The following is a 25224-nucleotide window of genomic DNA, read 5'->3' as shown; positions in this document are numbered from 1 at the left end:
GATCTCTTAAATGGGATTGGATGATACCACTCTGCAACACATTTCAGAGCAATCTCCGAAAATGTTCTATCTCTGTTATGTGCGAGCTTTGCTCTATGTTACAATCAATTTACAATTTGAGATGGATAAGTTTTGAGATTATATCTTGATTTTTGCGTTTTAGTATATGTATTAGTAAGCAAATGTTGTGTGAAGTTGTCAACCTTACGGACCGACACTCCCAGTGGTGTTTGATGAAATTTTATAAACAAGAAACACGTATAAATGTACAATATTATTATTTATTGTCAATCATAATTGAACGTATGTATTTAAGCAGAGGTTTCAGTGATTTTTTACAAACTACGCTTGATAGACGAAGATCAATATTTTATTCATAATTTGGTATGTATTTTCTGAATGCTATTATAATAAATTGACCTTTAGAATATTGCCCAAATGTTGGTTATTTTGTATATTAAAAAATAGTTACTGATTTCATATTTTTGTTTATTCGTCGTTTAATTATATAGTTCGTACAGAGATTGAATAAAAAAGATTCTTAGTGATAAATATTAGAATTATACACACACACACACACACACACACACACACACAGAGAGAGAGAGAGAGAGAGAGAGAGAGAGAGAGAGAGAGAGAGAGAGAGAGAGAGAGAGTCAAACGTTTACATGGATTCTAAGCACATACTTTATTCATTTTTTCGTCTTCCTATCACTAATCATGTATTTGCATACTTCATAAATTAATTAAATCAAAATTTCTTTAATTTTCTCAATACCAACACATCTATTTTGTTACATTTTGCTGTTTTACTGCTTTATTTTTATATTTTATTTAATAATTAATATTATAATTTAAATTTTATATTAATATTAAATTAATATTACATTTTCATTTTTATATGAATTTATTTTCTTTACATCATATTATTATTTGGTTGAACTTAAAAGAAAAACTGTCAGAGTTAGAAATCGCTTTACAAAAAAGTGCATCTAGATCAGTTATGGAAAACCTTAATAACCTTATCCAAATGCACCTTTATTTTTGAGAAAAATAAATTAAAAATTTTATTCTACAGTTAAGGTGTAATGCTATAATAGCAGCTCAAAAATAAAATTAAACAATTCTATAGTAAAGACCAACTTTTGTTTTCAAATGCTTACCATTTCTGTCCGAATTAATATTTCAAAAATCCCCTGTATAATTCTTTAGCTCTTTGAATTTAGATTAAAATAAAAATTGACTTTTTGTTGTAAAACAAAATTTAGGACACTTATGCTGCAAGCTCCAGAAAACATATACTACATGTCAACTGCTTTACTGCCATCATTTTGACACAAAGGAATAAAACAAAGTTTTATTGGTATTCAAAACATGTATAAGGAAGTCCTACAAGTGAATTTTCCATTTACTTATGTATCTACACATGGTGACTATTTTAAAAAACACTTTATCTTGGATCTGCTACTGTGACATTACAAAATCTCATTTTAAAATTGTTAAAATTTTTTAGTACTAGGTATATACTTTAGATACTTTTTTTCAAAAAATGATTTCTAACTCTGATGGTTGTTCTTCTTAATCTTCATTATATACAGTCACCTCGGAAAGTACGTTAACACCTTTTCAAACGGAATAACTTTTTTAAAATTGGTTCAAAGACTTGAATATTTTTGAGATGTTCGACTTACTTTTTTTCTGTGAAATGCTTATACAAAAAGTTTTTTTAGTTTGCAATTTATTGGAATGATAAAAAAATTAAAAAATGATGTTTTTTTTACCTTTTTTATATGAGCCCATAATGGAAATTTAAAAAATGCATTTTTTAGATCATGGTAACTTATATGCATGCTGAAAATTTCATCAAAATCGGTTAATGCATAATCAAGCTACAGCCACTGAAAAATGTAAAAATTATTTGCTTTTGCTTGAAATTCGTGAAAAACTGTAATCTTTAATTGATATGCTTTTTTTAAATTTTCATCATGGGTTTGGATAAAAAAGTTGGAAAAACATCATATTCTAAAAAGCTTTTTGTATGCTCATTTCATAGAAAACATGTATAAGGTCAAACGTCTCAAAAAAATTCAAATCTTTTGAACCATTTTTAGAAAAGATATTCTGTTTAAAAAGCCGGTTACGTACTTTCTGAGACAACTCGGCAAATTTATGGCAAATTTATCATATGAGCACATATGAGTGTATATATGAATGTATATGTATGTCTACTATTTTGTACATTTAATTATAAACTATTTAGTGAATACAATTACAAATAGAACATTCTATATTTCATAGTAGACTTTACATGTTTTTTAATTGAAATGTTCTTTGAGATACCCTATTTATATTATCTTCATTTCTGTAATTTTTGTTATATCTAATGTAATATATTTTTGAGTAGTGTAAAGTGTTTAGCTTTAATGTGTCTATTATTTTCTCATTACTTTGTATCTTTAATTATATAAATCGATTATATATTTATCCAAATATATGCTACGAGTATCTAAGAATAATGAAAATATATACATAAATTTATAATAACATATAGCAAAGGGATTTCAAATACAAAATTTTATGTATATATATGTTGTATAGTATATTATCTCAGTGTAGTATATCTCAGATCAAAACAAACAAACACTGCCACATGTTCAAGTGGTCATTCTGAACAAAAAATGTTATATACACCATAGGCGTAATTATGAAAGATATATTATCAAGGTATATCAAAAGGTATATTATGCAAGGAAAGTAGCATGAATCGCAGATACTTAAATTATGAAGATACATAATGATTTACTTGCACCTATGTATTACAGTTATTTATATTAAATAAAGTAATTTGAAGAGATTACACAAAATGATCATGTCTTGATCGTATGCACTAGGGTGGCCCTTATTTTTCAACTTCCAATTTTTTTGTCTTATCCATCCAAATCATGACATTTGGTGAGAAAATAACGTGTGCAAAATTTCAGCTTGATCGGACAATGGCATTTATGTTAACTTTAAAGTTATAATGATTTTATATCAGTGTCAAACAAAATTACATTCCATTATTTTAGACAACTTTTTTGTAATAAAAATACAATTTCTTACTTATGTAGTAGTAGTATTTGTATAGTATTTCCAATGATGTATTTAAAATCTTTCAATTTCGGTTAGCATTACATTTACCACGTAACATCTGAATCATGCTGCTGCATGAGTCAATTACTATTTGAGACCTAAGATATGAAAAATAGTCTTATTCACAGTGGTATATATTTTTGAAAGGACTCTCTTAAAGCTAATTATTAGTGACCAACAATTTAATTGTGGCAGTAGTAAAGCATCTCTTTAGTTATCATTAGGTTTCAAGATACACACTTTGCAGTGTATCATTCAAAGTGAAAGTGATTTTGTATAAAAATGGAGACTAAAAGCTTACTTAGTATATTTATTGGAGCATGGTGAACATAAAATTATCGGAACAAAACTTCCCAGCAACGGAGATATAAGAAGTGGAAATTTTCTAGAGGAAAGCATGTACTCCTACAAAACAAAATTAGAACAGCATTATCAAGCTGTTAGCACTATATAAAAATTAGCGAACGTTGCAGCAGTCTTAAAAACGCAAAAGCGATTTTCAAAGAAAAAGAGAAGAGAAATTTCTCAATTCTTTAAATCTTTTCAATATAGCTCACAACGTTGTATTAACAATGATTAATATTGTGGAAGACAAACTCTTTCTCTTAAGTCAGAGAGAAAAGAGGAGATCAGGATCAATGATTGAAGCCAATAGAAGTTTGGTGGAAAAGGAAGCGAGAAAAGCGATCCGTGAAGAAGCAGAGAAGCTATGAAAACAGCAATTCGAAGCACTGATGAAAAGAGAGGGTAACTTTTAATTTTATCTGTTTGTCTGTTTTTATCTAATTTGTGATAAATCCCTTTCTTGCATTACAGAGTCAATACAATATCAGTCAACATCATTTGACAATAAGTAAAAAAATTCTGCTTTTGAATGTTTCACTGTAGAACCTGAAGATCTGGATGAACCAGGTCATAAATTTAAAATAAGAGTTTTGTTTAAAAAATGACCAACCAAAAATTGATTGTACAGAATTTCTCGAAGTTACAATCATTTTTCTTAGCAGTTCTTGTTCACAGGAAATGTTTTTCGTATACTTAGAACTTTCCACCATGCTAGGTGAATGGCAAAAGCCATACATATACATGTATATTAAAAATATTTTTATTCTGAGAGAAATGTTTATTGACTGAGGGACAAATGTTGGGAGTAAAAGATTTACGTATATTTTTAGCTAATTTATACAATATATTGAAGCTTGGTTCAATGCTCCAAATCCTGCAATGACACCGCATCTGGATTTACGATTTTTGCAAAAATTGTGGTATAGAACTACATAAATTTGAAGCATATATATGGTATCTTATAGCAGAAACTGCAACTTTATCTTTTTTTAATACAAGCTCATCTTTAAATACGAAAAAGTGTCTTGTTCAAAGTTTAAAAACAGTCCAAGTTGAAAACTTATCAAGAAAATAATTATAAAAAGGCAATGTAGGAATAGAAATTTTTATTTCAGAAGAGAGCCATAAATTCTTCAACCGATTCAACTTGTCTATAGATTTTTTATAATGAGGTCCATCAATGTGGGAAAATGATGAATCCTATAGGAGTAAATTTAAAATTGGTGCATGTGATAAAGTTGATATCAGAATATGATAATTCAGTACCATAAAAAATAGCATAAAAACAGTACCCTAATGCAACGAAATCCGGCCCAATGAAAGTCATGAATATATGTATAAATATATTATTCTACCTTCCTTTTCATCTCCCAACGTATATTTTTTTTACGTTCGTTAAATTGTAATAATATTTTTGTTTAATATAGTCATAACACTTTGTAATTATTTATACACTTAATTATAACAATCGATATCAATAAATACATAATAATGAGATTATGGTTTCTGCAACTAGGCACAATACATGTCTCGCTCCACATCAGTATGTTAAAAAAGGGAAATTAATGACCTTTTTGATATATTTTGTAATACATACATAAATTTTATATCTAAATATCTAAGAAATTATTTATTTATTTAAAGAAGTGCAGCTACTTTTTCCTAAATAACAAAATGCAATTATACCTAATAGTAACATGAAATCATCATAATTCAAAAATTCAATTGAAATGCGGCATGGGTTCCCATTATCCAATTATGCTAAAAATTTACGTGCAGTATTTCCATCCATATTTCGAAAACAAAGACGAATTGACTCATGGTATGATATAACATTTCTTACTCAGAATGATGTCCCAAATATACTAACAAAGTTTGTCGGTTTTGATCTGGAACACCCTATATATTTATACATAGCACTAAAAGGTTAATTTGAAAACAGCAATAATTGTTAATTAATATACATTTAATCTTAAACATGACGTATACAACTTTTCAAGTGATGAAACATTAAAATAAGTTTCTAGCTTATCGTTATAACAGCATAGAACAAAATCATTGACAATGTACAATGATATCATCTAAATACAGTAGTGTAATCATTTTATTCATTAATAATTCATATTTATGTGCAATTGCTTATTTAATTATCAAGTGCTGGAAGTAATTTTTTTTGTAGGTTGCTCAATTTTAATTTTGTTTAAAAGTTTGAGTGAATTCAATTAATTGACATACTTTAGCACTGAAATATTCTCTTCATTTTGATTGAATAATTCAGATAATTAAAGAAATTTAATGGTAAACTGTCTATTTTTCCATTTTCATATTCTATAATTTTAGCAGACATATTATCTATCATATTACATTATACTTAAGGTCTGAACATCTGATGTCTGATTATGGTTAGTAGTTAAGATGTTAATTCTAACTAATTTCGAATCCTTGTAACAGTTTGATAATTATAGTGAAACAATCAGCAGTGTTTTTTATTATTGTAGTTACAAAGATGCATTCAGTATTGTGATACTTACAAACCTCATCTAGTATAACATATTAGTAATAAACAATTATACTCATATAACTTTAGAATATGTGAATGCTTTAGTATTTAAATTTTTTATTTTGTACATGCATTGCATGGTATGCATACGTCAGTTTCCAATTAATGAAAATTATAGGTAGGTTATTACTCCTGTAGTAAATAGCTCAACATTCAAATATTTTTTTACAAGTCATATAGGAAAACTTTAAAATAGTCTCCTAAAGAACCCTTCTTTGATAGAGGTAAAGCGGACAGTTCACTTTAACCTTGTTTAATTATTTAATTATTATTCACTATAAGAAAAGCATTAGGACAAATAAAGTATCACTTAGTCTATTAAAACCATATACGTGGCTAAAAAAGTATTGAGATTTTTGTAGCTTTTGAGCAAATCAAGGTAAAAATTAAACTGATTTTTTTATTTGCACGCAAATGAGTTTCTTGTAAAAATTATTGGTGGAAAGAAATGATAAACAGCTCATTTTTTGACAATTTCTATTTTCTGTGGGATAATTCCTTTTTCTACTTGTTGAGCTCCAGTGTTTAAGTATATATAAGTTTTATTTATCACTATTTATATAAAATTCTGGTTATGATATTATGGAGGTTCTAAAGTACAGAGCATGCACAATCAACTTGCAGTAGATAACTTTGGAAATGATGAAGAGTTAATAGTTAATGTACTTCTAATCTTTCTCATTGGCTATTATTTAGAAAGTATTATTTTTACACATAAAAGTATAAAAAGTCACAGTAAGATGATGTAATAGTTAATAGTGTATTATTAATAAGGAAGGTTTGTTAAATTGTAAAGTCCGAAAATTATGAAACTTTACACACAAATAGTGGAAGTTATGATTATACAACCATATTACTTTCTGGCGTCACTTCTCAGCTTTAAAAGGTGAAATTAGCCATTAAAAAAATTTGAATAATTTCTGTAATTTCATGTAATCAGTCAAGAAGAAGAAATGATGTTAGGAAAAGGTTCCAACGAAAGTTACATTGTTCTGTTATGTCTACAATACTATATAAACATTCTTACCGAGATCCATGATTTATGAATTACACTCATATGTTACAAAAAGATTTTTTACATAATTTTGTAGACACAATAAAATGATGCAACCTTTTTTTAACCATTTGTTATCCTTGAGATATTTCCAAGAAAAGGAATATTTAAACTTTTTCTAGGGCTGGTATATGATTATATTAGGCATAACTCATGTTGCTTGTGTGCAGTTTCATATTTTTGAAATAAGGTTGACAAACCTTACTTGTAGGACTAAAAACACAGGTTATTAAAACTACAAGTTTTAACAAGTCATCAAACACTGTCATTTATAATGAATGAGACTGAAATTATAACTTAAATCTATCATAAAGATCTTGATGATATTCTTATATTAAAGAAGTATAAGACAGTACAAAATAGTAATAATACTATGATCAGATGTCAAATCAGGTGGTCAAATGTGTTTCCAAATAAAATTAATTTTTGTTTTGACCATTTCATAAGCCATTCAAAGGAAACCGTCTTATATAAGTTTCAAATTGCTACCTCTACCCTAGGGTTAAATCAAATTAACAAATTAAGCTCTATTTCTTCTGTACTCTTCAATAGAAAATTATAAAAATAATCGTGGATCTTTTACTGAATGGAACATAATACCTTGAATTTTTTCAGAATTTTTTGTTACAAAACCAGTTTTTTTAAAAGCCCGAAAACTTAAAAATAATGATTTTATATTGAAATTATCAAAACACCGCACTTATATTTTCAGAATAGTAATATTGGCGAAGTTGACAAAAGCCTACACCATCTCCGATTTCAATCGTCTTGAAATATGTTACAAAGGGTAATATTTTGAACAACTTTTTCCTTTTCCATTTAGAGTCATGATGACGTACCAGCACGGAATATCATAACGGGTGAACTTTTTAGTTCTGCACGATCAATATCCTCAGAATTAAAAAAAAACTTATACAGATGATTAACTGGACACTTGGGTCAGAATGTCATACAATTTTTATTCACTTTTATTAGTTATTCAGACGGTTACGCGATGTCAAAAATGCTCACCTTAAAATGATAAATATGAAAATTGTTAATTACAGTACTGTTATTTTCTTAATTTGACTAAGTGCAGATGGGGATAAGTGTATTGGGCAAGTATTTGAATTCTGCAAAATTTTATTTTGATAGTATCAATTTTCGTAGATTTATATGTAATCAATATTTTTGTGTCATTCTCTGTTTTTAATCCAAGAGTATAGCCGCATAAGGGGGCCAAAAGTGCCCTAAATCAAATTGAACTTGCAATGAACCATTCGGTAGCTTATCGAAAGAAAATCCTTTGTGTCAGTTTTCAACCCTATTTGTCGACTTGGGGGGTAGTAATGGGATGACAAAGAAAATCATATTCTTCCACAATTTCTCTTAACTTCTTCAATTGAAGATTCTGAAAAAATCTGGAATATATTAACTATTAGGATACATATGCATGAATTTTTCCAGAATTTTTGTTTTCAAAATCGAATTTTTAAAAATTAAGAAAGTTTTAAAATACCAATTTCTTATACAAGCTCTGAAATGACTAAGTTTACATTTTTATAGTTTTAGCATCTCGTTAAGAAACCGGTAACTTTTTATATTATTGACGGTATCAATCATTTAATTATGTTGACATTATTATAGTTTTACCAGCTCATTATGACTGTAAACATACAATTCTGTCACATTTTTTAGAAAGGTGCATCATATTGAAAAGAACTGAGAAACGCTATTCTTTGCCTTCCCTATGCTAATACAAGTATCGCGTTCAAATGTCTTATATAATTAATTTCTTAGATTGATATTATATCAAATCTTAGAATTCTTATCTCTCTGCTGCATTAGTTTTCGTCGCTGTCAACATTGATTACTGGGTGTATTTTATCAGTAGAAAATATTTTGGATAGAATTTCTACCGGCCTTACAGTTTGTGAAAGATATTGAGCATGCAATAAATAATAAATTATCGCAGCTGTATGGGAGCAACATCCAATGATGTGATTACCATTTGCACATTCATAGTAATAACGTCTGATTCCGGCACAACTTATTGCATGAGATGTATATTCTATGTAACATTTGTAAATCCTGCTATTGATATGTCGCGACCGTACTTGAAATTGGATTATCAATATATCCTTATCAGTATACATTCCGATAACTGTACATATAATGTTTAATGTTCATATTTACGTCGGTTTTTAACTGAAAAAAAAAACATTCAGTAGAATTCGAAGAACTTTTATTATAAATAAAAAAATTAATAATCGGCGCTAAAATTTGTATTTTAGTTGATTTAATAAATTTCTAATAAAGTATTTACCTCATTGTGTGTGTGTTTAAAATTGATAAAACTTAAAAAATTGAAGATTATACCCAGAAAATCAAAAAGTAAAAACAAGTAGTTTTATTGAATAGCATATACAAATTTGCATAAAATCTGATGATCGATACCCTACAACATTCGTTTTGAAACATTTTTCGTATCACCCATATTTTTGAGATATTTTCACTATTAGAAATTGGGCTATTAAATGAAAATGCATTGGAATACTGTAGATATAATTATGACTTCATTTTAAAGAACGAATAAGGCACGTCTTTACTTACTACTGAAAGATCCAAAGTGATGAGTCTAAAACAGAACCGCATTATGCATCTACAGACCCTATCTCTTTCAATATGTAGTAGTATGGAAGATAATTTCTTTTTGTACATCGGCAAAATAAATTGAAAAAATTGAAAATAAAAGGAAAAATGATTTCTTAAATAAAGTTTCATCAAAATTTGTGTACACCGGTGTGTATCACTCACCGGTATTTCCTAGTTCGAAACCAACGCTTCAAACAGAAAAGATAGCCATGAAACGATTCACAGATGAATACTGTTCTGAGAGTTTTCACCAATAGTCAGTCATCTGTGGTGAAAGTTTTCGAAAATATAACCTGAGAGTAAAAACTCTCGTAGCGCTGCTCTCAAATGGATATACAACTTGCGAGCATTCACGAGAGAAACTCGCAGGTGGATACTCGCGTTTAGTCTCTTTTGATCCGGATCGAAACCCGTTCGAGACGACGTTTTTCTTTGTTAATCGCATGATTTATCTTATAATCTTCATATAATTGATGCAGCAATATTTCAAAACCATTTTTATGTATTTTATAAATATTTTATGCAAAAATACATATAGAATCATTTCGAAGTATTTTTTATTCCAGTGGTTCTCTCATACGATGAATGGCCTTCATTATGATTCCATTGCAATATTTTAATAGTTTTAGTAATTCATTTTGATTCGATTAATATGATTTCCAGATGTATTTAAGTGTATAATTTTTATAAATACACATTAAAATAACAATAATAAGACACTACTGTCTTGAAAATGTAAATGTGGTCATTTGATAACTTCAATAAAAAAATCAAGAGGTTTTGCATCTAATAACTTTGAACAACTTCAGAGCGATGTGTCCCATCAGATAGAATGTTGATGAATTTTTTCACAATTTTTCGTTTAGCAAGACAGAAGGAATAGAGACTAATATATTATCCAATTTCATTCTGTAACAACCTTTGTGATAGAGCTAACGATTTGAAACTTGGATGAAATGGATGTCTTTGAGAGGCCTTTCGAATGATCTAAACAAAAATCAATTTGGTTTTTTAATTTACCATATTATTCGACTATATACTTTACTTAGAGTAGGGCCCGGAATTATTTGCACGTCACATGCCGATCACAAGGGCTATGTCTCGAAGTACATCAGGGGTGTATGCCTGTTACTTTATGTGTATGTGGACAGCGTGTAGGCGATCATGGGTGAGCGAGACACACGACGAGGGTCAGGAAGCGTAGCCCTCGCGATCAGCGAGTTGCGTGCAAGTAATTCCGAGCTCTAATTTAGAGTAATGATATATGAGCTTGTGACATGGGTTAAGGCAGGTCCGTACTGGACTAATTTTTGGTGTCTTTCTATTCAAGCAACGTAATTAAAATGTAGTAGTTTATAAGTGAAATAAAATTATTTGAAGTATTAAATTAGAATTATCATAAATTTTGTCCGACATGTATTACAAACTATCCAAAGTGACAATAGATTTGTTATAGAATTGTACTAACATAACCTCGTTGTCAGAATGGAAGCAAAAATGAAAGTGTCTGCACAGTATAGCTTATTCTGGTGAAACACTGTAGATTGCAATTTAGACTTTACCTTTAAGTCATTATCTGATTCAGTTATTCAATGGATGAAGTTTGCAGAATCGACATACATCGTGTCTGCTGTCTTTTTGTTACACTGTCCGACACGATTTTGGATTTCCTACAGCCACTATGAAATTCTTGTAGAGCTTCACTACCCGATCGAGAAACCGGAAACCGAATTGCTCCATCACCCTTAGTTTTCGAAAAAACCGAGCTTTTGTAAAAACCCAAAATTTTCGACAAAAATGAGGTATTGCATGAAAAGTAAAAACGTTAGAAAGTTCTCATAGGTGTTATAAGATAGAGGAGAGTTTTCCGAATATAGTGGCATGCAATTTATTAATTGTTTTTGGTCCTAAATAGCAATAAATTAATGTCAAAGTTTAAAAAAGTGTCGACGTGAGTAGTTTCTGCGCAATATTTTTGTATTTTTACGAAAAGTTTTTTGTTCAGCACGAAAACTCTACCTAGGATCGGATTCTGTAAACATTTCTGAAGAAGAAACGGCCCGGTAAAAGTGTCGAAACGATGTACATTTCGAGTAGATCGAGAAAATGTTCGTCGGCAACATGTACACGACGTTTTGCCGCTGTCCTTCGCTGCTCGCTTCTCTTTGTCCGGCAGGGCCGAGCTATGCGTAATCAACACCGATGGAGGGATCCAATGGGGCACCCACTTAGCGTGTGCGGTGTGCTATTTTGAATTTTTTTTAGTACTTCAATGTTCTGCTTTTTTTACATATTTCTATGGATAATAATCACCAAACAGTGATATATTTCACGACAAAAATCACACCAGAGTATTTGCAGTGGATAACGAAAGTATTCTAACACTAGTATAATTTTGACTTCTATGCCATATAATTAAATAAATATTTAAATATATATTTAACAATATGTTTCAAGAAGTTTAACGTTTTGAAAATGATTATTATCGTATTATCGCTATAATTTAAATGATAACTGTATACATGATATCTTTTTTTTATTATTTCTCCATTTGAAAATCTTACTTCTATATTCCTTCTATATATTCCTATTCTATATTCCATGTTTTTCGTACTTTTTAATTTATCATTCACAGTTTGGTGATTATTATCCACAGAAATATGTAAAAGAAGACAGCACATTGAAGTACTAAAAAAAATTCAAAATAGCACACCGCACACGCTAAGTGGGTGACCCATTGGATCCCTCCATCGGTGTTGATTACGCATAGCTTCGGCCCTGTCGGACAGAGAGAAGCGAGCAGCGAAGGACATGGCGGCAAAACATCGTGTACATGTTGCCGACGAACATTTTCTCGACCTACTCGAAATGTACATCGTTCCGACACTTCTATCGGGCCGTTTCTTCTTCAGAAATGTCTACAGAATTCGATCCTGGGTAGAGTTTTCGTGCTGAACAAAGAACTTTTCGTAAAAATACAGAAATATTGCGGAGAAACTGCGCACGTCGACACTTTTTTAAACTTTGACATTAATTTATAGTTATTTAAGACCAAAAACAATTAATAAATTGTATTCCATTATATTCGAAAAACTTTCCTCTATCTTTTAAGACCGATTAGAGAACCTTCTAACGTTTGTACTTTTCATGCAATACCTCATTTTTGTCGACAATTTTAGGTTTTTACAAAAGTTCGTTTTTTTCAAAAACTAAGGGTGATGGAGCAATTCGGTTTTCGGATTCTTGTTCGGAGAGTGAAGCTCTACAAGAATTTCATAGTGGCTATAGGAAATCAGAAAAAAAGTTTGATTTTGTCGGACAATATTATCCTGTCTGCAGATAATTGTTGCTGCGCAGATTGTTTTTCGACTTCGCCTCGAATCCAGTGTTGCCTGAAAATTGTTGACACGAGGGGAATATCTTTGTCCTTTTCCTTGCCCCGTGGCACGCATACGTCGACAAACTGAAATTGGATTAATGGGGGCGACTAATATAAGTAGAGTAAAGAGGCGAGATTAAAGGGAGATGTAGCAACACTAGATCGTCACATGACGATGCGTAGGTCAGCTTTTTGGCTATCTGAGACCTTCTGGTAGGAATGGTGGAAAAATGATTGCGAGGGGGGGGGGGGGGCAGTACACCATCAATTCCCTAGCAACTCTGCTGCAAAATCAGAACCAAATGCGAAGACAGACGTCTATGGATTTGTGGACAAGGTCATTACCTCTTGCCAATCTGTTGTTAAACTGCGCATATTTAAATTGTTTATTATACATAAAAAGTTCAAGTGTAATTTCATCTATTGTATAGGAGTCAGCATTTCTTAGGTCTTTGGTTTATAAGAACTGGAAGAGAATAAGTCCTCGGTCGGTTGGGATAGCTTAATTGGTTAAAGCAGTAGTCGTCCGGCAAGTGAAAGATCCGGGTTCGGATCCCCATCCCGATCTATCCGATCGGTAGACTCATTTATTACACAAATATTTTTAAATATTTCATTAGTGACGAGGAAAGTGAACCACATAGGGATATGTTAACATTAACAAAACCAGAAACGTATTTATATTACCATTATGTTATTTATATAACACACACGCAAACGCATATATATATATAAAATATAAAATATATATTTTATATTTTATTTATATATATTATATATATTATTTATATATGTATAATGTGTAAAAGTTTGCGAACTTTTGAAAGTAACAATACATACTATATCTGTTATTGAGTTAGATGAAGTTATGCGGACACCACGAACAAAAATTAATACACGTAAAGATACCGTGTTTTTAGTGCAGTATTCATTTATCAAAGAACTGTAGAGTATTTAGAAAAATAATACCAATATGATACTACAATTCACAAACAACTAAAAATATTAAAATTAAGAATTATAGATAAACATGAAAATGATTTTAATTATGAAAATGTAACTGAAGTTGCAAATTTATGAAATATTTGCATAAATGACGACGTGCTATTCGACGAATACAATTAGTCAACAAGATAATAACAAAAATCGAAATTAAGAATGATACAGTGGAAAAAAATGGGTACGAAGTTTTAATAATGTAGACATATTGAACTATTAAAAGTTTTAGAATATACATATATTAGGAATAGCAGTTAATAATACAATAAATTCTCTCTAATTGACGCTCAGATTGTACACAAAAATGGACAATTTGAGAAGAGGAGATAGAATTATTCTAGCATTACTGCTCATTTTTATAGTGTTGACAATCCGTAACTATAAGAACGAGCCAGAGGGCTCGAATAATCGTATCTCCTCTTCCCAAATTGTTCATTTTTGTGTACAATCTGAGCGTCAATTAGGGAGAATTTATTGTAGTTATATCGAAGGAATCTTTTGGATAATGAAAAATGTTTAAAGCGACGAAAGGAACAGAATGCGGATAAGCTTAATAATAGTCGGTACAAAATTAAATTATTACATGAACTGTAACGAATTTTACTAGCTTTCGACGAAACCAGAACAGAAAAATTCAAAAACAAAGTTTTAAAAAGATTTACTACTTCACAATAAATGTCAAGTATTTATAAGTTTATATTTAAAAAAGGTTGTTAAATTTTCATTAGTCTTTTTTTACGTATTATAATTAAAAAATTACGTTTTCTTCAGAACTTCGTATATTTCTATTTTTTTAAATTAAAAATTTTCTGTAATAAATAATTTTCAATTAATTTTGATCCTTTTTTTGTTCTGTTTTTACTTTTGCAATCTTCGGATGACAATTCGTTATATTCCGGTGTCATGTTCAGCGTTACTGATAGTTCACGAATTTAGGTACGTTAGCAAGAAGCGAATATCTTATATAAAAATTTCTACTACGAGTGTTAAATATTATGTGGAGACAATAAGTATATTAGGTGCGAACATTTAAATGGTGGAAATTGTATTTATAAAAGATGTACTAGAGAAATATAATATAAAGTATAATTACTTTTATGGACAGTTGAGTATTTCTAATAATTATATGATTAGAGATGGTATATAGGAATATTTTTATACATTGTTTCTTGCAGAGGGGTATTTAGGGGTGTAGCATACTTTTTTAGAACTTGAGAAATGACAGTTTAAGATATTTTATGTTTCATATTTATTTTTATGTATCTTTCATTTTGTAATACTAGCTTTCGAATAGTGATAGAAATGTTGTTTTATTATACACTATACTTAGTTTGTATTGACGTTTTATTAATTTTTATTAATATGCACACATAATTTATTAACGTTTCTTCTAGAGATAAAAAATCATTTAAATAACGATTTGAATAAAAAATATATCTTTATTTGACGAGTATCGAATAAATAATTTTATGTCATGGGAATTTATTCCTAGTGATGAATAAAATTTGCATCTTTAATCTATATCTTTATTCGAAGGTTTCAAATAAATTGTCAAATAACTTTTGCCAGCCTGAATGTAAATGACGTTGCTGAGTTTCGAACGTCAAAGACCGTCAAAGATCAAAAACGTCAAAGATCCATCGCCATACAACATAAGCAAATGGAGAATCACGCACGAATGCAACATCACGAGACAAGTAAGAGGGCAAAGAGATAACCCTCGCCTCATCAATTCGCTGGCAACACTAACTGAAAGCCTTCGAATAAAAACAGATAAAAGATTAAAATTTTATTTGACGCTACGAATAAATGCATTTAAAAAAAAGGTATCTTTGTTAGTCGAGTCAATTCTCGAAATTCGAGTAAAGGGCCTAGCCGATTAAGAAGGTCAAAATTGCCCTTAGAGGTTTTTAATGACTATTATACCGTTCGATAGTTGACCAAGAAAAGCTCATCTGTGCAAAATTTCAACCCTGTAACTTGTCCGTGAGGATAGTTACAGGGTAAATTAGATTGCGCCCTTTCCACCCATCTCCCTCCTTCGGTGGTTTTTTAAAATTTTGGCAAAAATGTGACTCATTTTGGACATCAAGTTCCATATCAGTTCCATTTCAGATTTTTCAGTTGCAAACTGTGGTTATTAAAAATGGAAAACCAAACAAAATCGGAAAATTGAAGATTTCTTGAAAACAAAAATAGGGGCTTTCTTATATTTATTCCCTGATAAGGTATAATCACAAACAGTGCACTCAATTTTTCTCAGATTTTTCGTCCGACTGTGAAATTTTAAAAAGTTACAGAAGGGGGGAGATGGGTTGAAAAGCGGGCAATCTAATTTACCCTGTAACCACCCTCACGGACAAGTTACAGAATTGAAATTTTGCACAGATGAGTTTTTCTTGGGCAGTTATCGAACGGTATAATGTTCGACAAATGAATACAATTTTTTTATCTTTTATTTGTTATTTGAAATTTGTATTTATAATAGATCAACAGTTTGTTCAACTCGGTATTCAGCTTTAATAATTCTTGTGCTCAGAAACAAATACTATGTACTGCAGTTGACACGTATAAATTGTAACTAATCAGATTTAGTGAACGTAAAGTGTGTTTGTCAGAGATAAAATTTACCATTCATATTACGATTTGCATGATTTCGTAGCATTAGTAAATGCTACGTCATCATCCGATTTATGCCGTTTTTGAGCTTATTTTCATCGAAAAAATATCACCAATTGATGGACTATAATTAGGAGTATGTAAAACTGTCCGAGTCTCGGATACCCGAATGAGTCGGGCTGGGATCCTGATGCATTTCACTGTTCAAGATGTCGAGATCTCGAATGTTTCAGATCCCGAAAGTTTCGGGTCTCGCGTGGTCTTGGGCTCTACGCATGAATGGGATATGAAGCCGGCTTGAGTGGCTTCGAATAACGCTCCACAATCTACAAGCGTCGCACGCGATTGGTTCGAGATTCAGTTATCAGCTACATATTGAAAATATAAAAAGGAAACGGAACAGTAATGATATGATAAGTCTTGGATAATATTTGAAAATGTTAATATATAATAGTTCGCATAGTCTGCCCTTATGTAAAATTTAAATAAGCAGGATGTAAATAAAAAATACATTCTTAGGAACGAAAACAACTGATCTTCACCGATCCGATCTTCTCGCTATGAAGATCATGACATATTACTATTATTACCCAAGAATGTTGGGCAATTATGTTTTCTGCAATGTAAATCAATTTTAATAAAAATCAAACTTTTCTATGCTTTTCATATAATGTTCTTAAGTTTGCATTTTTATTTATATTCTCCTTATTTAAAATTTGTATGAGGGCAAAGTATGCGAACTATCCTATATTAACATTTTTAAATGTTATTAAAGACTTATCATATCATTACTGTTCCGTTTTCTTTTTATATTTTAAATATGTAGTTGTTAATTGTGGAGCGTTATCCGAAGCCACTCAAGCCGGCTTCATATCCCATTCATGCGTAGAACCCAAGATCACGCGAGCCCCGAAGCTTTCGGGACCTGAAACACTCGAAATCTCGACATCTCGAACAATGAGATGTATCGGGATCCCGCCCGAATTTCTCCGATCCGAACCAATCCATCGGATACCCGCACACGCCTGGTGATAATACTATCAACCTAACATTTATAATAAATAAAATTGGTTTTGGTTAATACATGGATGTACGCTGTGTGTCACAATCTAACCGAATATGTAACGTGTGCCTCTATATTATTTATAAAATGAAAATGTTTAAAACCATGCTTTCGTTCTATAAATCTCTTGGATTAACCCTTTGCACTCGAGTGGTGACTCTGAGGCGATATGAAAAATTGTTATATTACGTTTCAAAATAATTTTGAAAAATAATCGTCGAATTTGTTTATACTTAAAAAACATTATGAGGTGTAACTGTTGCTTAAGTCACAAAATTCAATGTCGTAAAAGCATAAAAAATGCAGTAAGTTATATAAAATAAAAATACTATAAAACGGAGAAACTATTTTAGATTTCGAGTTGAAATTGCTTCGAGTGCAAAGGGTTAATATATTTAAATGGTCGGGCGGTACTCTTTGAAATGTAGTATCTTCTTAAAAACTTGGACTAACTTGTTTACTAGACAATGACTGTAATACTTCTTTTTTTTAATTTGGCAAAAGAAGGCAAAAGAAGATAAAAACTCTCATTTTTAACTTTTTTATCTGAGCCCATAACAGAAATTTAAACAATGCCTTTCGTAGATCTCGGTAATTTGTATGCGTGTTGAAAATTTCATCGAAATCGGTTAATCCAGAATCGAGCTACAAGCATTGAAAAATTAAAAAACTGTAGATTTCCTAAAATCTTCTAAATTGTGACAAAACTGCGATTTTTGCCATCTTTATTTTGTTGTAGCTCATAACAACGTCAACCGATTTCGATAAAATTTTCAACATGCATATAAGTTATTCCAAGCAGCAGCAAAGTTAAAAGAAAAGCATTTTAGTCATTGTCTAGTATACTAGTTTCTCTATCATCTAAAAAAGATTCAAGTCACTTAGTCCAGTTTTATAAAGGTTATTGCGTTTTAAGTGATGTATAGACACTTTTATGAGCAACTGTAGCTACGGTTATTCGTGCTATGCTTTCACCGTTTCCTTCCAATTTTTAATTCTGCGAAATACAGTAACAACTTTGCGGAAATAGTCAAACAGATAAGCCATCGAGACATTGCAAATATGTGGTATTTTAGTTCTTCCTCTTACATTTTCTTGTAAAATTTCTCCAGAAATTTCTTCAAGGCCAGCAATATATGTATACTTCCTTTCTCCGATAAATAGATATGCATTTTTAATAGACATATATCATACGTATTTTTTAAATTCCAGAGCCAACCGTTAGTCGCTTTGAACATGGATGGACTTCTGTTTTCCTGATATGGCTTTATTGGCTATTCCTGCGTTAAAAGGTTAGTACTGCTACCTCAGAACTATCCAATTACGAAAATCTGAAATATAGCAGAACGATTATACTAGGTATTTCAGAAAAACTGTAGAACTTGAAACGAATCGATTCCTGATGTGACTTGAAATATTTTCTTCCTTATCAAAAATGTTTATTGCTGTATTGGTAACAAGTTATTAACAAAAAGCACTGGTCAATCAAGAAAGCAAGGACGGCGGACGAATTTCGGCGCGACGCACAGTGGTCGAAACGGCCGATTTAGATAAACAAACATATATTGCTAGTCAAAAAGGTCATAAAGTTGATAATTATACGCGAAAAAACCTCTTCACGTCGTAAACATTTATTTTGATTTATTCTTTTTACTAATTAATAATTTATTATTTATTCAGTGTAGATAATATATTCGGAACTTTGAGTAAAAAAAAAAGAATATAATCAATTAAAGCAGGCATCTTATTTTCTTTACTACTCTGTTGATGCAAAATGTCAAATAACACCTTCCGATTGGAGTTGTAAGGTCTCACTGAAAATTAAATTAGTAGTTAATAGATACATCTAACTTTTTTCCTAAGGCACAATGTGGGCAAAGGTGGAATAAGTAAACGAAAGTTTAGTTTTTACCGAGTACACCGAGTGAAAGTATTGTAACAGACAAGTGGATATTGTTGCCCCCATTAGGAATTTGTATTTTGACAAAGGTAGGTGGAAAATAGTAAATATACATTTCATGATTGGATTAAGTAAAATTTGTCAGATTCGAATACGAAGAACTGTTAATGAAAAGTCATTAAGCAAGAACGGAGGAGCGTTTGGATTTACCTTATATATGCATTTTACCAGCAGGATACTACCTTAATAAAGACATTTTGGGATAGAATTGTAGTGCTTCTGAGTCATATGGTACCCCTATAAACGATTAGCAACCATTTTATAACAGTTTGAATAGTCGGTTTTTTCATTTTTGTCTATCTAAATCGGCCGTTTCGCCCACTATGTGACGTGACTATGTTCACAGTGGCCTATGTTCACATTAGCGTAGTATTGGCTTCACATCAAGGTCAGCATATGCAAAACTACTATTCCATACTAGGTAAAAATAATTCGGAATCCTAATAATGTATATTTATTTTTGTAAACATATGAAGAATACCATTAATCTTAGACAATGGGAGACAAAATTCATAGCTGTTTACAGGTATACTACAGCACTGAAAAGCATACGACCTGCGGTCTTGCGGTCAGGTCAATGCACCATATGTTAATTTACACGACCCTCAATGACGCTATGCATCAATCGCCAAAAAATCAAATATTTAATACTGAACAGTAATTTCATGTGCGTTGATTTGATAGTACAAGTTTCAAGCTCTGTGTGAAGCCAACATTACCCTCTGCATAAATAGCCTATCGCCGCACCAGAGTTCGTTCGCAGTACATATACGTTTCTTAATTGGGCGGTAGGTTTTACTAATACCGAGTCTCAAACTTTTTATTAAACACCTTTAGAGTCTATAATACTATACAGGGTGTCCCAAAATTATGTTACTTCCGAGAAATGAGGAGTTCCTGTGATCATTTAAAGTAACTTTTTTCTTGGCACAAATGCAAACTCGGCTGACGCAAGGCGGCCGAGCCAATAAACAGACTAAGCCCAATTTTGCTCGTTAGCTGGGCCGCCTTGCGCCAGCCGAACTCATCTCTCATTGCTCAGTGTTTTTCGTATTACACATTAAGAGCCGCGCCACACAGTTGTAGCAATCGAGAAGATCAGTAACATTCTGTTATAACTTTCGAACTGTTAGAGATATTGCAATGAAATTTTCACTAAAATTATTTAAAAATAGTTATTTTTAACTATAGATAATTAAAATTTGTTTGCATTTGTTAAACAATAATTTTTAATTAATTTTTATTAATATTTGTTATTAAAAAAATTGTTTGAACATAATTTTACGAACCATTTTTTATTTTCTAAATATGAATTTTATATGTATGTTTCATACATGTAATATTTTATGGAGTACGTAAAATATAAATTCGAAAAATCTTGTAATCTATGGATACAAAAATTACCGTAAAAGTAAACATGCTTAACGAGCGTGTCAAATGATATTTTTTATAATAACCTATAATAGTTATAATTTTTTTAGTGGTTCGAATAAAAAAATACAGTTATGCTTTTGTATAACTATCTTATATAATTATAACTTTCATTGTCCTTTCGTTTATCTTTTATTTTAGATATGAGTAATCACCCATATCTTCTTCAGCATTTCGTAAGATATAGAATAAATCTTTATGTGTTCAAAATCTTTCAATTTTTACTAAATCTAAATAGTAAAGATAAAATGTTACACATAGGAAGCGATCCATAAAATGGAACTTTAAATGGTTCTTTCATACTTATCACAGAAAAATAGGATGAAATATAATATATATTTAAGTACTTAATATAAAAAAAGCCGTATAAACTAATGTATAGATATAATACGAAACCACAAACTATACATAAATATATTATACATTACTACACCATATATCATGCCTGAAAGAGATAATATCTAAGGTCAATTGAAGTAACTTCTTCCTTAACGCAAATACTGTTCGCGGTTTTGTTTACGAGTTATTAACGAAAAACACTGATCAAAGTGAGACGAGATCAGTTGACGCGAGTGGCCGAGGCAACGAGCGGAACTATGTATGTACATACATAGAAATCTTACGATAGCTCGCGCGCGCGTGTATTCGAGCTACATATTCAGACATGACCGAACTCGAGTCACTGATAACGTTATTGATTTGTAATAGTCATTCTAGATGAGTCCCGTCATTGTACATATAATGACTTACATTCTCACAGTATGTTGAAAAGGATATATAAAAATTACATGTCCCAACCATCACACCCAAAAATCGTGGTACAAACACGTGGTTGGGGATTTTACACGCAAAAATTGTTTTCAAGAAAACTGAGTTTCTAGATGCGTCAACTTCGCGTGGCTTCTAATTGGTATGTTATGACCAGACACGTTAGTTGATTCCTATTTGATAGTATTGTTTTTTCTACCTAATTTCTTTCTCGAAAACGTAGCCTTAAATGAAAAAACGTTGTTCTTTCTTCTCAACTTATTTTTGTACGTAGAATCACTTCCCGGCCTGTTGCACCATGATTTTGGAGACATCCTATACAATTTTTGTCATTTTTGACATCATTTTTTATGATTTCAAAGCGTTAAATTGAGACCCATGATTCCTTTCTGACCTTTGTTTCTCTCAAAAAAATGTAATCTATGACCTTGATTTTCAATATCAAGAACAATTGTGCAGCCCATTTTTTTTTAGCAAATCTCCACCGATCCAGAGATGTAGAATCACGCTATGGTGGTCGTAACATATCATTATCGCCCGCAGTCTCGCGTTCTGATTGATCGAGATTCCATTAAAAATTTAACAAAGCCGCGGACTTTAAGGATTTATAGTACTTACCGAGAGGAATAAAAAATGTCCAATCAACATGGGCCTAAAAGTCAATTCTTTCGACAAAAAATCGGCTTTCACTACCTAAAAATTTTCGATAATATTTAATACAAACATTTTTTGCTACAGCGTGCCATGTGTCTTCCCTCTGTTGCAATGCAACGTACCCATCTATGGATTATTGATCGACATACATCTATTAGGCCCTTTTCGCCCTACCCACCAATCTATTATACAATCGTATCTTCTCTTCCCAAATTGTCCATTTTTGTGCACAATCTCAGCGTCAATTAGGGAGAATTTACTATACTATTAAACTTACTATGACAAGGAAGATTTATATTAAATTTGCATTTATGAAAGAATTCTTGTTAATGCAAGTGTCATAATCTTGTATTGATAACGTAGAACGTACTTCTGAATCAATTTCTTTATTTTCATCCAATGTGTCGTAGAGAAATGTCAATTTTCTGTCAAAAGGATTGACTTTTGAACCCGTGTTGATTAGACACTTTTTACTCCCCTTGGTGAATAATATAAATCATTATAGTCTTGAACCACTTTTTTTATCACCCTGTATATGCATATGTACATACAATAGTGCACATTTAAGCGTCCACTTTTTTGCTCATTGACGGTTAATAGTACAAGGATGATGTCGCGTTGTCATGATTTTGATTTCTGTCTTTCTAGTCATTGATTAAGGATGGATTTTGGTGGAGGAATTTATCGAGAAAGTTCTTTTTCGTATTGTATTCGGTCGTCAATGGCGTGATTTATACATGCATATACATATTATGTATAATACCGTGACCAATCGCGGTCTTCCGTGCGATTTTCCGCACGATACAGTAATTTCTCCCGGACTGTACTTCAGCATAAGTATGATTTAAAGCATGTCGTGTTTGGTATCATTTTAATTGGAAAAATCTGACCAATATATTAGAAAAATTTTCATGTATAAAAAATTAGAAATAAAAAAGTTAACTCATCGTTTTCATTCTAGCATTACCTGTATTCATAGTAATCTGCACTGACATGCTGGTCGCTGCCTTCCCAGGTAGTTCGTACGACCGAGTTTCGTTCTCCTTCTCTCTCTCTCACACACACACACACACACACACACGCGCGCGCGCGCGCGAGGTGTCTGCAATTATAAAGACGAGCCGTGAGGCTCGAAGAATCATGCCTTACGATTCTCACGTCCACATGTTTCGATTCCGATTAAAAGCATATATGCGAGAAATTACCGTATTCCGCACATCTGGTTATTAGATGTTCGATATCTTTAAAGCCTCAAGGAATCCATTATTTAAGGAAGATTGGATTCTTTAAGAGGAACAGTAAACGGTTGTATAACAAAGTAATAACCCCTGGTCGTCATAAGTTTGAGATTATTCACAAACTAGGATATATTAGAACGGTGCCTTTTTACAAACAGCGTCGCTCATAGCCGCGCTCGGCCGCTGATATTCTATAAAACATATCCTATAAAACGTTATATGTATGAAATATAAGTATAAAATATATAACTAAAAAGTAAAAAATAGTTTGTATAATTACATTTAAATAATTTTTTTTAATCGAAAATAACAATGAAAAAGTATTGAAATTTATTGTTTAACAAATGCAAAAAATATTTAATTATCAATAGTTAAAAATTACTATTTTTTAATTATTTTTAGTGAAAATTTCATTGCAATACCTCTAATGGTTCAAAAGTTATAACTAGTCACTGAATTCTGCAAACCGGACCACTGTGTGCCGCGGCGAATTACTCTCAGAATTCGAACCGGTTTCAAATTCTGAGAGTAGCTGTTTAGCTAGCCACGTAGCCGCCATACCACACTGTGTTCGATACGAGGTGAAAAATTTTAATTTTGATCAATGATGCCCTAAAATATTAGTAGCAGAATATAGTTCCTAATATTATCCACAATTTTTATTTACTTGCATTTATAAAAGAATTTATTTCTTTTATAATGTGCCTGTTAATATAAGAAAAATCTATCACAAATAAATATAGTTCAATTTATATCGATTTAGGAAATTGGGACAATTTTTATTCATTTTTATTAATCATTCACACTGCGACACGATGTCAAAGACGCCCATCCTGAAATGATTGAAATATCAAAGTGTTATTTGCAGTACTCTTATTTTCTTCATTTAACTAATTGCTGATGGAATTGGCCATGTATTCGAATTTTGCAAAATATCATTTTGATAATATTAATTTTCGTTGGCTTGTATGTCATTTAATATTTTTAGTATCATTCTCGATTTTTAATTCAAATTTAGTAGAATTCAGTAATTTCATTGGTGTCATTGCGTAAGGTAAAGTGTTAACTTTAATATACGAAAAGAATGAACTGTTACTAGGTGCTATTGGAGTAGTTAGTGATTTTTGTAATTATTGACGTCATTGTTCGTTGTAGGAGTTTTGTATGAAAATTTATATTGTCGGAAATAAGATTTTTCAAAATTTATTTATATTGTATATTGAATATTTATTCTTGTACTGTTTCGCATTAATAAGAACATATGTATACTTAAATATGACGTCTGAGTTATTATTGGTGATAAATTAATTCTAAAACATCATTATTTAGTTACTATATTCAATAGTCACATTTTCACTTATAAATTTCTTTAGAATATGAATTTTATT

The 25224-nt window shown here is 30.9% G+C and overlaps 1 protein-coding gene across 5 annotated transcripts in view; it reads left to right on the top strand.

Moving 5' to 3' along the window:
- Nucleotides 1-4: 4 nt before the first annotated feature.
- The window catches only part of LOC117227940 (uncharacterized), a 28524-nt gene continuing 3304 nt past the window's right edge, over nt 5-25224 (top strand). The window contains exons 1-3 of one of the 5 annotated variants that reach the window (XM_076523871.1): nt 6-384; nt 3685-3879; nt 18998-19077. The gene's annotated coding sequence lies outside the window, so the exon portion shown is untranslated. Of the gene's footprint in view, nt 385-3684; nt 3880-18997; nt 19078-19144; nt 19775-21796; nt 22087-25224 lie in introns of those variants that run through there. The other 4 variants (XM_076523870.1, XM_076523872.1, XM_076523873.1 and 1 more) reach the window with 4 other exon arrangements.

The sequence above is a fragment of the Megalopta genalis genome, chromosome 7 (genome assembly GCF_051020955.1).
Source record: "Megalopta genalis isolate 19385.01 chromosome 7, iyMegGena1_principal, whole genome shotgun sequence".
Taxonomy (NCBI): Eukaryota; Metazoa; Arthropoda; class Insecta; order Hymenoptera; family Halictidae; genus Megalopta; species Megalopta genalis.
Note: the sequence above shows the minus strand (reverse complement) of the source record. Positions and strands in the feature narration are given on the sequence as shown.